Below are 13980 nucleotides of genomic sequence, written 5' to 3'. Positions count from 1 at the left end.
GGTTGTACTATTTTATATTCCCACCATCAGTGTATGAGAATTCTAGATTTCCCACGTTGTTTAGAACACTTGGTATTGTCAGTCTTTGAATTTTCAACCATTCCAGTGGGTATACAGTGGTATTTCACTGTGATTTTAATTTCTAATGGTCATTGGGGAAGTGACATCAAGTGTCACTTATGCACTTATTGGTCATTCAGATATCTTCTTTGATGAAGTATCTTTTTAAGTCTTTGCCCATTTCTATTGCATTTATTGTATTAGTGAGTTGTATGCATTCTTTAAATATTCTGATATAAGTCCTATGTCAGATCTATGTATTGTGAATATTTTTTTTTTCTCAGTATGTGGCGTGGCTTCTTAATTCCTTTTGAAGAACAGGAGGTTTTATTTCTGGTAAAGTCCGGTTACCAATTTATTCTTCCATGGTTGTTGCTTTTTATATCCAACCCAAGCAGTCTTTGCTATTCCTAGATTTTTCTTCTAGAACAGTCCTGTCAAACAAAACCATTATGAGTCACATATATAACTTTAAGATTTAAGTAGCAACATTAAAAAAAAAAAGCTGAAGTTAATTTCAATTATATATTCTATTTAAACCAATATGTCCAAAATATTTCAACAGGTAATCAATATAAAAATTACTGAGATATTTTATATTCTTATCATAAGTCTTCAAAAGCTAGACTGCAGTTTATACTTATAGCACATTTCAGTTTGGACTAGCCACATTTTAAGTGCTAAATAGCATGGCTAGTGACTACCTTATTGCACAGGACAGTTCTAAAAGTTTTGTCTTTCTTTTTTATTTATGTCTGTGATCTAATTTGATTTTATTTTTGTATATGATGTGAAGTATAAATATAAGCTGGGTTTTTTTCTCCATACAAACCAGTTTTCACACCATTTACCTTTTTCCAGTAGAATTATGTTGTACCTTTGTCCACAATCAATAGATCATATTGTGCGGCTCTATATCAGGACTCCATATACTGTTCCATTTATCCTTATGCCAATACCATCCTGACTTGATTATTGTAGTTTTATAGGCCTTAAAATCAAGTAGTGTAATTCTCCCAACTTTTAACTTCTTTTTCTGTTTTGCTATCCTAGATTCTTTTCATTTCCATATGAAGTTTAGAATCAGCTAGTCAATTTCCACAGCAGAGCCAATTGGGATTTTGCCCATTATAGAAGGTTGAAAGGTGTCCCCTTCCCCCCCCCCCCCCCCACCGTGGGATATGCCTATGTCCTAATCCCCCAAACTGAGAATGTTACGTCATTTGGAAAAAAAGGGGTTTTGTAGATGTAGTTAATGATCTTGAGATGAGGTCATCCCAAGTAATTCAGGTGTGTTCTAAATCCAATGGCAAGTGTCTGGTAAGCTAGACCTACAGAAGAGAAAACACACAACACACAGAAGGATAAGACGATGTGAAAACGGAGGCAGAGGTGGGAGGCCAGATGCCAAGGGTGATGTGGCCAGAAGCCAAGGAAGCCAAGGAAACCAGAGAAGGAAGGAAACAGCCTCCAAAAGCTGGAAGAGGCAAGGAAGGATTCTACTCTAGAGCCACTAGAGGGAGTGAAGCCCCACTGACACGGTGATTTTGTACTTCTGGCCTCCAGGACTGAGAGAGAATAAATTTCTTGTTTTAGCCACAAACTTGTGGTAATTTATTGCAGCAGCTATAGGAAACAAATACGTCCATTATCAACTTGAAGAAGTTTCTTTTCTTTCCTGTTGTTTTTTTTTTTTTTCAAGAATGGGTGTTGGATTTTGTCAAAGGTGTTTTCTGCATCAATTGAAAATATTTTTTCCTGCTATTTTTAAGGTTGTCATATCTATGTAAACACTCTGCTCACATGGTATTGATTTTAGCCCAATCATAGCTGTTACCCCTGGTAACATCTGTTCCTGAAAGTGCTGGGTCCTAACATGCTGTATCAAATTGTAAATATGTCAGCATGAATCTTCTTGCTTTATACTTGCTAAAGACATTTTAAGAAGTCATTGAAGAGAGTCTGAAGAATAAGCCTGTATCTCAAAATGCTTACAAAAATAAAACAGATCATGGAATTTATGCTGAGTGCTTCTCTATAACTGGGACCACACTCGTAACCCATGGGTCCAGTTTGGCCTTGAGAGGTACTTCATTTGGCCTCCACACCATTTCCAAAATTAGGAAATTTTATATTTCAAGGCCAGATACCGAGCTTGTCCTGAATTATAGAGATTTGGCAATAGTGCCCTGAATTCCAACATGGTGGCAATTGGCTTGAGCTGTACAGCATCTGCCCCTTGCACAAAGAATGTTCTTTTCACTTTACTACAATCTCATTCCTCATTGTTTTAAACTTCATAGAGATTGGAGTTTGCAATCTCTGCTCCAGAACCTTTGTTGGGGCACACTGTCATCCAAAGGCACGGGTCATTGAGGGAAGGCTTAGGGAAAAGGAGGGTATTACAGTTACCAAGTCAACATATAGATGTTTGAAGAACGTTGTGGAGATAACTTAAAAAAGGATTTTCATACAATTCATTACCAATAAGGGAGTCTGGTTAACTGACTTATGGATAAATACGGCACAAAGAAAACACTAAGAAAATCAAAATTAAAACCCTAAACCACACAAAGTAAAACAGCTCACCTGCAACCAAAGAAAGAAGTACCTTATAATGTAACATAATGTATAATGTAAAATGTGAGAAGTGATGGGAAAGCAAAGAAACCAGAGATTCCACTAAATGTGATATATGTCTACAACCTTCCACCCCTCTCCCCACAAGACATACTGAGGAAAAAGATGATCAGACCAAATTTTGAGAATCTTCACAAATGTCCTCCAATTGGGAAAGAAGTCGGTGGCATCCCCATAAAACGTCTAGGAATCTTTATGAGCCACTGTTGGATTTTTGCTGGAAGCAGGAAAGTTCGCCACCTTCTGGGGTACTATGTTAAAATGGGCAAATGAACTGAAGTTCACAGGCATGGGCTACTCCTTGCCTGGCTTGAAAGAGGGCTGGTGAGGATTTAAGGAATTTCAGAAGTGATGGCTGACTTCTCCCAGCAAGCTCTATGCTCCATTTCAAGCTGAGTTCTTCAATCCCCCATTGCCCCTCCTCTCATCCTTAAACCCTCGGGTGGCAGAAAGGGGGGTAGATAGCAACCACACTCAACCCTAAAACTGAAGCGCAGGTTAGAGAAGACCAACACATCTCAGGCGAAGAGAAAAGTGCACCAGGAATTCACTCCCAGCATATGAGTGCAAATACACGGTCTGGTATCAACTTTTAAGGATAAACAAGATAAGAGATAATGACATAGCTATTATGCAAACATGCTATAACATGGGAGTGGGAAGAAAGGAAAATAGCCTGTAAAAGACAAGAAACTAAGGCTGGAAGAAAACATAACTCATGAGCAGAAATTTGTATTCTTTATATGTGTTTCACACTACAGGAAAAAAAAGAATACAGAAAGAACAGCTAAGGAGAGTATAAGATGAGAATGTGATGAAAAGGGAAATTGCATAGCTAAGAAAATTAAGGTTTAAAACCATGATTTTAAAATCCAGTAAACTAGAAAAATAAGTGAACAGAATATTTTGAGAGAATTGGAGTACGTGCAAATCACAAGAAGATGGATGCGGAAGGACAAAAATCAAGTATAAGAACAACTGGTGACTCTGTAGTAAAAAATCCAACCGATGAAAGATAAACTTACTCAGATGTATAATATGAATGGGATGCTATACTAAGAAAAGGAGAATGGAATCCATAAACTGAAAGATCACACTATATACTGGGAGGGGAATGCTGATAGAGAATAATTGCCACTGAGACATAGCCCAGATAGGGATCTGGTTTTAATGATTAAAAAAAAAAAGAAAAATACTCTTCAGGCATTCAAGTAGAAAAATCAGATTACCTCCCAGGGAGAAAATCACAAGGATTCAGATCTCTCCACAAAAATCTGATGTCAAAAATCAAAGAAGCGATTGCCATTTTGTTCTGTTAGGTTTGAAGAAAGGTGTGAATCCAAAATATTTACCCTGCTCAGTTTTTATGTGTAGAGCTAAAAAGCAGATAAAACCTTAAGGTATTCTATAAACCTTCCTTAAGAAAACTACTTGGAAAAGAGGGCAGGCCATTAAGAAATAAAAATAGAGAATTTAGGAATGCATACATTATGATGAATATTGAATTCGTTCAAATACAGAATTAAGACTGAACATCTGGGAGAATAAGGTGGGCAAATAAGAACTTGTGAATGTTCTAAGAGCCAGTAAGCCAAGAGTAATGCAAGCAGTGGAAACTGGAAGATTGCGATGAAGGTGGGTAGAATTGTACGATGCGCTTAACCTCTATTTCAAAGCTAGGAGACTGTCTGAAATCTGCAGTGAACTCTTCGTGCCTTTCATTTTGCTTCACGTTTATAGGCCTCTTTTAGGAATGTATATCGTGTAGGAAAGAAAGCAACTGCTGGAGATTTGCTTCCGTTTCTTTTTCTTAAATTCAAATAGCACTGAATATTTTTGAATTACTTAAAGCGTACATAGTAGGATTCCAGAACCATACAATCATTTCCGTCTAATCTTTCTGTGCCTTAGTATCCTCAAGTGAAAGACGGGAGTAGAAGTGCTTCTCCCAGGGTAGTCACGAGGACTACTTTATTTACCTGCGAAGCGCTTAGAACCGTGCCTGGCTCACAATTAGTGGTCACAGTTAGGCTGCCATTATTTCAACACTGCACGGATAGGAGGTAAGTGAATCCGGCTTATTGCAGCGTTCTCCTAGCATCTGTCGTGTTTCTCGTTTATGATTTGGCTCGGGGTGGCTCATCCTGGTGGTGACTTGAGGGAACAGTCTTCGATACCGTACGGGGCTTCGGGCTGGTTCGGGTCTACCTGCGCCAGCTCTGCACCTGGGCGACCTTGGCTTAGCCCACACGGATGACTCAATCGGCCAGGCGTCTGGGCGCCTGTCCTCTTCCTCCGCCCAGGCCGCCGACCCCCTGGCTCCCCAGCGGGGCCTCCTCCTGCCACGTGACGCCCCCGCCAGGGGCCCCAGCGCCCTCCTCGCGGACGCGCCGTTCCGGCTCCCGGGCTCCGCCTGTGCGCGGCCTCCTCGGCGCAGCCATCCTCGCGGCTGCCGAGGGCGGCAAAGCCCACGGCATCTGCCATTTGTCATTCAGCCCGTCGGTACCGCCCCGAGCCTTGATTTAGACACGTCTGGGGCGTATTCTGGCCTCACTCTCCTGGCGGACGGACGGACGAACGGACGGGGCGGCTCTCCTCCCAGCCCGGCGGACCGCGGGCCTTGGCGCGCGGGGTGCTTCCCCGGGTCGCCGTCATGGCCGCGGAGGCGGCGCGCCCGAGCTGCCTCGCCTGAGTTCCGGGGGGCTCTTGACCCCGCAGGGTAGGTGGTTGGGGTGCTCGTGGCCCGGCTCGGTGGCGGTGGGGCCCGCTGCGGGCCTGGGGGGCGGCGGGGCGGCGGCATTGCCGCGGAGCGAGGACCGTCCTGGGCTCCGTGCCGCGCTGGGGAGGGTGTGCCGGTGCCGACGCGCCGCGTACGTGACGGGGTCCGGGGCTCCTCGGGACGAAGTGTGAAACTCCGACAAATTGTCACCGGCCAAGCCAAGTTGACTTGAACAAAACATTCTTTCAGCTGGCCGTTTTTAATGCCGCTTTTTGAAGCATTTGTGTATATTTGGTATGCAGTAAATAGACTCGACTTTTGAAACCTGGCACGCTAACCTTGCCAAAAGGCCAAAAAGGAAAAAAAGAAAAGAGAAGAAAAAAGTCTCTTAAAAGTAGTAACGTGACTAAACATGAAACGTCTGCATTCATGTTCATTATGGAAAATGTGATTCGTTTTATCCTTCAATATTACGGACTCTGTCAGATACACCCTTAAAACTGTTTAAGAGTGGGGGCTCCTAAAAATTTACATTAGGATAACTGATAATGCAACTTTGGTTATTTAGTCTCAGCATGAAACTTTAAGGACGGTGGTGGGGATTTTTACTTCTTAATAAATATACTTCTGTAATTTTGACTTTTTTCCCCCAACAAACGTGTTACTTTTATGTTTTAGGAAACCAATAAAAATTAAAAATAGAAGCACTCAGCTTAGGTCCTCCTTTTTCCAGGAATCCTTCTCTAACCCCTCCCTCCCCAGGCAGGATCGGAGGCCCCTCCTGTGAGCTTTCTGGGGCCTCACTGAGGTCCGGGTCCCTTATGTCCTCCCCACCCCCCTGTGTATTAACCCATCAGTCTCGCTCGGAGTCCAGTGGATACATAGCACATGGTAAGTGATTAGTTCTGTTTTATGACCGAAGGAAGAGATAAAACGGTCTGATGTTTTAAAGTTTTGGCTCTAAAATTACATAGTGGCATATTTATATACACTCAGATTAAAAAACACTTATTTAAAAGTTAAGGATCTAGAAAAGTTGCCCCTGTCCGATGTCTGTGTTACACATCCTGAACAGTCCCACCCCTAGGTGTTTATCCTCTAGAGCGATGTTTTTCAAAGTTGGAAGCCCATTTTAGTGAGTCGTGAAATCAGTTAAGTGGATAATGATCAGAATTTGTAAAACACGAATTAACAGAGAATAGAAAATAACAGACTATGTCTCAGGTCATCGGGTATTTGCTTCATGAAACAACCCCCCCCCCCCCCCTTCAGTTTTATACACACACAGATGTGTGTCATGATGTAAAACGTCATTCCTTAGTATGAGTCATGGTCAAAAAAGTTTGAAAGCCACTGCCCTAGATAAATTTTCATACATATACACAAGCAGACATGTATGAGGTTTACTATGGTGTTATTTGTAATACTCCAAAGCTGGATGCCTTGTTGTCTATCTGAAGGAGAACGGTAAATTATATTCATAAAATGGAACCTACCCAGAACAGTGGTGAATGAAGTAGTTTTGTGTTTCAACATAAATGTGTCTCAATAATGTTGAGCCAACCAAAAAAAAAAAAAAAAAAAAAGAAAACCAGCAGACAAAAAAAACCTCAGGTTGTTGAAGAGGATATCATTCAGTATTCTATGAGAAATTCAGAACTTGGTGAAATAAAGCTGTTGTTTAGAGATTCATATATAGGCATGAAAAGTAAGGAGTAGTTGTGAATAAATTGATACCCTAAAAGTCAAGCTGGTGGTTTTCTCCTGGGGGGATCAAGGCGGAAGCGGGGAGATTGAGAAGGGACATACTGAGGACTTTTGGATGCTGGACATGCTTTATCTCCTGACCTGGGCAATGGTTACATCAGTGTTTGCTTTTATTACTCTTTGTTAAACGATATATGTAATGTCTATGTATCACAAAGTATCCCCCCAAATCTATTAAAATATGGGTGTTGCGAAATGAAGCCTGAATCCAGGGCTCTAGTCTATTCATATTTCCTAGCTTTTCTTTAAAAAGAGAAAAGTTGTGATCAGGGATAGGTATCTAGGGAGTTTACACAATATCCGTAATGTTTTATTTCATAACTTGTAGGGTGGATATGTCTATGTTCATTGAATTGTTTATATGCTTTTATATTTAATTTTTTTAAATAGAAGAAAAATAAAATTCATAGATAACATTTTGAACATTTGGTGTGTTTGCTTTCCGAAAAGTGACTGTTATGTATTTTTTTATAAAATTGAAATTATATTTTATACAGTAACATAAGCTAAAATCAAGTTCTTTTATGAAAAATTTAAATACTAAAAAGTATATAAAAAACCTAACGGACCTTCACGGACCCTCATCGAGGATTTTTAAATGTTAACATGCTGTCCTGTGCACTTCAACAGTTTCAATTCCTCCGTCACTGTAGGCCACATTCCAAGTGCTCAATAGTTACATATGACTAGTGGCTATTATATTACATTTTACTGTATTATTTTATATTATACTGTATTATATTCTATAACAAAACACTTCCATCATTGCAGCGATTTCTGTTGGAAAACATGGTTCAAGGTGCAAATCCTTTGTTGGTTATGTAAACTGCAGACAATCTTTTCTTTGTGTTTTCGTGTCTTAAGATATTCTCCTCCATTAGGGAAATGTACTTAGAAGTTTTTTCTAAGTGTTAACGTTTCTGTTCTTTTACACAATTAGTTCTTTAACTTACCTGCCTTGTAGATGTATAGATACGTATTTTTTAAATTTATGTTGTGAGATCAGGACGAATTCATTCTCTTTTTTTCTGGGTGGAGTGGCAGTGAACCCTGCACCAGTACCAGCTCTCTCATATACATCTTCCCAGATATGCTTGGGCTCATTTCTGGGCTCTTCACTCTGGTCATGGATTTGTCTCCACGAATACTACACATTTTTTTATTTACTGTTGCTTTCTACGTAGTCTATTTTTCCAATTCTAAGAATTAAAAATTTTTTCGTTAGGATTTTTTTTCCCTTCCCCATGAGTTTTTTAGAAGTATTCTCTAGTTCTAAATGTGGAAGGTTTTGTGAGTTATCCTTTTGTTATTGATATCTAACTTGCACTGTAGTCAGCAAATGAGGGCTCTATGTTACCCATTCTTTGAAATTTGAGAATTGCTTTGTGGCCTCATGGTTAGTTTTTCAACTGCGCCTTGAATGATTGAGAAGAATATGTACTCAGACTTTTGGGGCAAGGTAGGTATAAAAACATAAATACACACACGCGCGCGCGCGCACACACACGTGTCTTAGATCAAGCACAAGAATTGTGATGTTCAAATCATTTTAACCTTACTAGTTTTTTGGTTTGTTTGATCTATCAATGACTGAAATAGGAGTAATAAAAAGATCACAGTAAAATAATGAATTTTCTCATTTCTTCTTGTAATTCTGTCACTTTGTAAAAGTTGAAAGTACAGTATATACGAGTTTGGAATTGCTGTATTTTGAAATCTGTAGATTGGACCATTTGTCATTCTACAGTGATGCCCTATGCCTCCCCACCAAATGCCTATTACGTTAAAATCAATTTTTAGAATACTCTAGTTACACCTTTTCAGTTAACATTTGTTTAGAAGATCTCTTTAGCACAGATGAAATCTGATTTTTTTTTTCCTGTTCTGCTTTGACAATCTTTGTCTTTTAATGGAGCTCTCAGTCCAATTAGATAAAGTATAATTAATGATATATTTAGGATTAAAGCTAACATTCTGTTTTATGGTTGTTTTTATTGTTTTCTTTGTGTTTTTTTTTCTCTTTGCCACCTTTTGGATTTTTTCATACTCTGTTTTCTTCCCTTTTAACTAGTATGAAAATGTTTTATTTCTTTTAGTAGTTTAAAATTTTTTAATGTACAACTTAATCTAAAGTTTATTAATTCTACTTGCAAATAATTCAAAAACCTAGGTTGCTTTGACACCAGTTAATTACATGTTCTCATCTGGAGTTTAAAATTTTTTTTTTTTTTACGTTTACTTATTTTTGAGACCGAGAGAGACAGAGCATGAACGGGGGAGGGTCAGAGAGAGAGGGAGACACAGAATCTGAAACAGGCTCCAGGCTCTGAGCGGTCAGCACAGAGCCCGATGCGGGGCTCGAACTCATGGAAGGAGAGATCATGACCTGAGCCGAAGTCGGTCGCCCAACCGACTGAGCCACCCAGGTGCCCCTCTCATCTGGAGTTTTAGTTAACACCTTGTTTTTTTTCCTTCTATAAATTCGACATCATGATTTTTTTTCTCTTTATGCATCCTTTGTCATTCCTTCTTGCATCTCACATCTATCTTTGTCAAATATGTTTCAGAAGCTTGTTTATTAAAGGAATGTTGACAGTGAACTTTATCTGAAAATATCTTTTACACTTTTGAATGATGGTTTTGTCTGGTATGCAGTTGCAGGTTGACAGTTTCTTTCTCAGTCTTTTGGAGGTATCATTTCATTGACTTCTGCTTTCAGTGTTACCATTAGTTCTAATAACTTATTTGTTGTTAATCTTTGTTTTTGTTTTTTTGTTTTTGTTTTTTTTTTTTGCTTACTTTAAGATCTTCTCTTTTATCTTGTGGTCTACAGTTTTATGACAGTGTATCTAGGTGTGGACATTTCGTTTATCCTGGATTGATTGTTTCCTGTCTCTAAGGTTGGGCTTTCATCAGTTCCCGAAAGTTTCATCTTTTTTCTTTCTGTGTAGTTTTCCCTCCATTTTTTTTCCTATTCTTTCTTTCAAGACTCTGCTTACACTTTGGTTAGACTTGCTCAGTCTATCCATTTCTTTTAATCTATCTTTTATATATATTATATATTTCTTGTTCATGTTGAATTCTAGATAATTTCTTCAGGTCTTTATTTTGACTTTTGTCCAGTTTTGTTTTCTCCAAAATGAACTATAATTTATGTATAGTAAAAGCACAAAAATAAAGTGTATGGCTTTATGAAATTTACATATGTGTATGCCTGTATGATCACCACTCGGATAAAGATAGAACACATTTTCATCCCTGTAAAAGTTCCCTCCTGTGTCTTCCGCACAGTGGAGCCACTCCTCTCCATCAGTCAACTCCTGTCCTGACTTCTGTCACTATGAATTATTTTCAGGTGTTCTTGAACTTCATATAAATGGAATCCTATAATGTTTGTGTGTGTTTCCTTTTATTCACAGGATATTTTAGACATTTGTCCAGGTTGCATGTATAGGTAATTTTTTGTTGTTGGCTTTATAGCAAAGGGTGGTAAACTATGACCTGTGGGCCAACAACATATTTTGGTATATAAAATTTTATTGAACATAAATATGTCCATGTATCAGGGTTGAGTAGTTAAAACAGAGACCGTATGACTTATGAAGACTAAACTATTTACTGTTTAGCCCTTTGCAGAAAAAGTTTGGTGACCCCTCTTCCACAGTATTGCATTATGCGGGTGGGACTGCAGTTCATTTATCTATTCTTTTGTTGATGACCATTTGATTTGTTTTCAGTTTTTAGTCATTCTAAATCCCATTTCTGCAGATGTTCTTGAAATTGCTGCTGGCAGACATATACTCCTATTTTATGGATATATACCAAAGTGCTAAATTGATGGTTTTAGGGTAAGTTGATTGCATTCCCATGAATATTAATAATGTTGAACTATCTTTTTATATTTATCGGCCATTGAGATTTCTTTTGTGAAGTGCTATTCAAATCTTTTGCCTACTTTTTTTAGTGGGTTATCTTTTGTTCATGATTTTAGTTCTTTATATATTCTGGACAAGAAATCTTTATCAGGTATATGTTTGCAAGTATTTTCTACCTGTCTAAAGTTTGCGTACTTATTCTTTTAATTGTTGCCTTTGGATGAGCAGACTTAACTGTTATGAAGTCTGGTGATGTTTCTTGTACCCTTCCCACAGATTTTTTTTTTTTTTTTTTTAGGCTCATTTTTGCCTACCCTCAAGGTCCTCACAGTTGGGTCTTTGATTTATCGCCAGTTGATTTTTGTGTATGGTATGAGATGAGGAATATCAAGGTTTCCCATATGGACATTCAATTGCTCTACGCATTTATTGAAAAACCCTCTCATGGGACACCTGAGTGACTCAGTTGGTTAAGCATCCAACTCTCAATTTCAGCTCAGGTCATGATCCCAGGGATGTGGGATTGAGCCCTGGCTTGTGTTGGGCTCTATGCTGAGCATGGAGCCTGCTTAAGATTCCCCCCACCCCTACCCCCCACCATCCCCTGCTTAATGCTCTGTCTCTCTCTCTCTCTCTCTCTCTCTCTCTCAACGAAAAACAAAATACCTTTCTTTTACCATTGACTTGCAGTCATCCCTTTGTTGTAAATGAATGACCATAGGGGTGCCTGGGTGGTTCAATCAGTTGAGTGTCCCACTCTTGATTTTGGCTCTGGTCATGATCTCAGGGTCCCAGCATGGAGTGTGGAGCTTGCTTAAGATTCTCTATTTCCCTCTCCCTCTGCCCCCTCCCCTGCTTCTGTTCTCTCTCCCCAAAAGTAAATTAATTAAATTCAAAAATAAAAAAAAATGAATGATCATACATTTGGATGTGTTTTTGAACTCTGTTCTGTTCTATTTGGACTATATCAGTTCTTCTGTCAGTATCATACTTTCTTAATTATTGTAGTTTGTAGTAAGTCTTGACATAAAGTAGTGTAAACCCTCCACAATTTTTTTTCTTTTTAAGGATTTTTTTTGGATATTTAAGTGTTACTCATTTCTCTATAAATTTTGGAATCAGCTTGTCAACATCTATTTAAAAAAAAAAAAAAAAAAAGGCTACCAGACTTTTGACTGGGATTGCATTGCCTCTACAGAATAATTTTAGAAGAATGACATCTTAAGGGAATCTTCCAATATATGAACATGGTATATCTCTCTATTGAATAAGTTTTTCAATTACCCTTAGCATTGTCTTGTTTTTTTAGTGTGAGGGACTTATATATTATTAAACTTAATTTCTAGGCATTTGAGGTTTTTTTGGATGCTGTTGTAAATGGTCTCTTTTTTCAATTTTGTTTCCAGTCCTCTTGCTAGTATCTAGAAATACAGTTGATTTTTGTATTTTGAGCTTGTATTCTATAATTTCACTAAATGCACTTTTCAGTTCTGGTAGTTTCTAGGTTGTTGGAGATTTCCTAAATGCACAATCATGTCATCTGCAAAAAAATAAAAAGTTTCACTTTGCCTTCTTTTTTTTTTTTTTTTTTTTTTTTAAAGTTTATTTTGAGAGAGAGAGCATGCAAGCAGGGCAGGGGCAGAGAGAGAGAGGGAGAGAGAGAATCCCAAAGAGGCTCCATCCACAGTGCCAGTGCAAAGCCTGACTTGGGGCTTGAATTCATAAACTGTGAGAGCATGACCTGAGCCAAAACTAAGAGTTGGATGCTTAACCAACTGAGCCACCTAGGCTCCTCTAACTTTATCTTTCTAATCTCTATTCCTTTTTTATTTTTCTTGCCTTATTGCACTGGCTGGGAATAGCAGAATAGTATTTAACAAAAGTGTTAAAATAGACAGCCTTGGGGCTCCTGAGTGGTTCAGTTGATTAAGCATCTGACTCTTGATTTTGGCTCAGGTCATGATCTCACAGTCTTAATAAGACTCAGCCCTGAGTCAGCCTCCATGCCCAGCATGGAGCTTAAGATTCTCTCTTTCCCTCTGTCCCTGCCCCACTCATGCTCACTCTCGCTCTCTGTCTCTCTCAAAAAACAACAACAAAAGTACCCTTGCTTTCCCCTGATCTTAAAGGAGGATACCTCAATTCTTCACTATTAAGATTATGACACTAAAGGGGTGCCTGGGTGGCTCAGTTGGTGAAACATCAACTCTTGATTTTGGCTCAGGTCATGGTCTTGCAGTTTGTGAGTTCAAGCCCTGCGTTAGGCTCCACAACACTGAAGATGCAGAGTCTGCTTGGGATTCTCTCCCCTCCCCTCTCTCTCCCCCACCCTCTTTGCCCCTCACCACCCCTCACCTGCTCTCTCCCCCCTCTCTCTTGCACATGTGCACACACATGCTGTCTCAAAATAAATTTTAAAAGATATTTAGTATACTTTTTTTTTTTTATAGATGCCTTTTACCAGATTGAGGAAACTTCCTTTTATTCCTGATTTACTGACATTTGTTTTCACAAATGGGTATTGAACTTTTAAATCTTTTATTTATAAAATGCTTTTAGATTTATAGAATATTTGCAAAGACAGTATAGAGTGTTCCTGTATACCCTTCACCTAGCTTCCTCTAATGTTAACATCTTACATAACCATGATACATTTACCAAAGTTAAGAAATTAACATTGGTGCAATACTATTAACTGAATGACATATTTTATTCAGATTTCCCCAGTTTTTCCACCAGTGTCCTTTTTCTGTTCCACGATCTGATCCATATACCACATGGCATTTAGTTATCAAGTCTTTCTAGTCTGCTCCAATCTGTGAAAACATTTTAGTCTTTCAGACATTGCCACTTTTGTATTTTATACAGTGTCCCTCATTTTGGGTTTGTCCAGTGTAGTCTCACAATTGGACTGAGGTT

The 13980-nt window shown here is 38.7% G+C and overlaps 1 protein-coding gene across 17 annotated transcripts in view; it reads left to right on the top strand.

Moving 5' to 3' along the window:
- The window catches only part of PLAGL1 (PLAG1 like zinc finger 1), a 109559-nt gene that overhangs the window by 31925 nt on the left and 63654 nt on the right, over positions 1-13980 (top strand). For 9 of the 17 annotated variants that reach the window (XM_060614434.3, XM_078447407.2, XM_078447398.2 and 6 more), the window contains exon 1: positions 4796-5419. The exons of 3 other annotated variants lie outside the window; for them this stretch is intronic. The gene's annotated coding sequence lies outside the window, so the exon portion shown is untranslated. Of the gene's footprint in view, positions 1-4611; positions 4764-4795; positions 5420-13980 lie in introns of those variants that run through there. 5 more of the 17 variants (XM_078447410.1, XM_078447412.2, XM_078447411.2 and 2 more) reach the window with 2 other exon arrangements.

The sequence above is a fragment of the Panthera onca genome, chromosome B2 (assembly GCF_046562875.1).
Source record: "Panthera onca isolate mPanOnc1 chromosome B2, mPanOnc1 haplotype 2, whole genome shotgun sequence".
Taxonomy (NCBI): Eukaryota; Metazoa; Chordata; class Mammalia; order Carnivora; family Felidae; genus Panthera; species Panthera onca.
Note: the sequence above shows the minus strand (reverse complement) of the source record. Positions and strands in the feature narration are given on the sequence as shown.